This window comes from Humulus lupulus, chromosome 7 (genome assembly GCF_963169125.1).
Source record: "Humulus lupulus chromosome 7, drHumLupu1.1, whole genome shotgun sequence".
In the NCBI taxonomy this organism is placed as follows: Eukaryota; Viridiplantae; Streptophyta; class Magnoliopsida; order Rosales; family Cannabaceae; genus Humulus; species Humulus lupulus.
Window position 1 is genome coordinate 16,224,179 of NC_084799.1, and position 2,544 is coordinate 16,226,722.

General features: G+C 41.7%; 1 non-coding gene across 1 annotated transcript; it reads right to left on the bottom strand.

Moving 5' to 3' along the window:
• Positions 1-391: 391 nt before the first annotated feature.
• On the bottom strand, positions 392-498 carry LOC133792865 (small nucleolar RNA R71). The gene has a single exon (XR_009874337.1). It is a non-coding gene; the product is annotated as a small nucleolar RNA R71 (small nucleolar RNA).
• Between the last annotated feature and the right edge of the window lie 2,046 nt (positions 499-2,544).

A 2,544-nucleotide genomic window follows, 5' to 3' on the forward strand; every position in this document is an offset into this window, starting at 1 on the left:
CACATCGCTCAGGACCAAAATGTGCGAGCATTAAGAGATTATGTGCTCCCTGCTGTCACAGGAGTGCACTCGTGCATTAGGCCGCCGACTGTTACTGCCAATAACTTTGAAATTAAGCCGGCGATGATACAAATGGTCCAAACTTCTGTCCAGTTTGGTGGTCTCCCCAATGAGGATCCTAACTTGCACATAGTGAACTTCCTTGAGCTATGTGCAACGTTCAAGTTTAATGGGGTGAGCGATGATGCAATAAGGTTGAGATTGTTCCCTTTTCCACTAAGGGACAGGGCAAAAAAGTTGGCTTATTTCTCTACAGGCCAACTCAATCAATACATGGGAGGAACTAGCTCAGAAGTTTCTCTCAAAGTTCTTTCCTCCTGCAAAAGCTACTAAGTTGAGGGGAGAAATCAATAACTTCTATCAGAATGAGGGAGAGTCATTGTACGATGCTTGGGAAAGATTCAAAGACCTGCTCAGGAAATGCCCTCATCACGGTATAGAGAAGTGGATGTTAGTCCACAATTTTTATAATGGGCTTTGCGGTACTACTCGCACTATAATAGATGCAGCAGTAGGTGCTGCTTTCATGAGTAAAGGGGCTGATGAGGCATATGAATTGTTAGAGGAGATGGCTATGAACAATTATCAGTGGCCTACCGAACGAGATACCTCACAGAGAAAAGTAGTTGGGGTACATGAATTAGATGCTATCACTGCTTCAACTGCTCAGGTTGCTTCATTGACAAAGCAGTTGCAACAAAACAAGATCTCAGCTCAAGCCCAGGCTATACAGATGCAATCAGGGTGTGAATTATGTGGAGGGCCTCATTTGTATGAACAGTGTACAGCGGCCAACATGTATGGTAATATGCCAGTTAATCAGGCTCAAGTACAGGCAGGCAGTTGGTAATTTTCAAAGGCCTTATCAAACCCCGTTCTCTAATACTTACAATCCTGGGTGGAGAAATCACCCAAATTTCTCATGGAGAAACAATCAGGGCCAACAGTCACAGTTTCAAGGGCCATACCAGCAACACATGTCACAACAGCCTATGAATCAAGCCTCATCGTCACACCATCCTAGACCGCAAGATCAACCCGAAAAGCCTAACGACTTGCAAGCAGCCTTGTTGACTCTCACTAATATTCAGACTCAATTCATGACTGAGACCAGATCCTCTATTCAAAACCTTGAGACACAAGTGGGTTAGTTTTCCAACATGCTTAATAACAGACCGCAAGGGAATTTTCCTAGTAATACCTTGGTAAATCCTAAAGAGAACTATCAAGAAATTTTGTTGAGGAATGGTAAGCAAGTGGAGTAGCCAAGTGTACAAAAGTCAGTGGTTCAGAATGAAGAGTTGGGTGAGAAATTAGATACAAATGCGAAAGGGGTTACTGAAGACCACCAGGGTTCAAACAAGTGTCCTCCCTTTGTTGATGACCAGCCAGTTCGAGTTCCATATCCTCAGAGGCTTAGAAAAACTACACTGAATAAACAGTTTTCTAAGTTTTTAGAGGTATTCAAAAAGTTGCATATAAATATTCATTTTGCTAAGGCATTAGAGCAGATGCCCAGCTATGTGAAATTCATGAAGGAGATTCTGTACAAGAAAAGGAAGATGGAGGACTATGAGACGGTGGTGCTCACTGAAGAGTGCAGTGCGATATTGCAGAGGAATTTGCCCCAAAAGTTGAGAGATCCGGGGAGCTTTACTATACCGTGTACAATCGGGAAGTTTGAATGTAAGCATGCTTTGTGTGATTTGGGGGCGAGTATAAATCTGATGCCTTTGTCTATATTCAAAAGACTTGGTTTGGGGGAGGCTAGTCCTACAACAGTTACATTACATCTTGCAGATCGTTCAGTTAAACACCCCAGAGGAATCATAGAGAATGTCCTTGTTAAAGTGGACAAATTCATTTTTTTGGCAGATTTCATAGTATTGGATATGGAAGAAGATGAAAATGTCCCAATCATTATGGGAAGACCATTTTTAGCTACTGGGCAGGCTTTAATTGATGTTTAGAAAGGTGAGCTAACACTTTGAGTTTAGGGCGAAGAAGTGGTATTCAATGTGTTTAAGGCCTTAAAGTTTGCAAATGTAAATGACAGTTGTTTCAAAGTTGACATGGTAGAGAAAGCAGTAGTAGAAATTAATCTCACAGAGGATTCACTTCAAAAGAGTTTGACAATTGGGGATATTGATGCTGAGTTAGACAGTGAGGTCTAAGAGTGTGTACAGTGGATGAATTCTAAAGGGCCAATTTATAATCGAAAATATGAAGATTTGGGCCAAGGACCTGAAAGACCATTACCATCAGTTCAGAAACCTCCAGAGTTGGAATTGAAATCATTGCCTGCACATCTTCGATATGCTTTTCTGGGTGAGAAGGAGACTTTACCAGTCATTGTGTCTTCTTCTCTTTCTAATGAGGAGATGGAAAAACTGTTATGGGTGTTGAGAACCCATAAGTTGGCAATTGGATGGATGTTGGCAGATATTCAGGGAATAAGTCCATCCACAGTTATGCACAAGATCT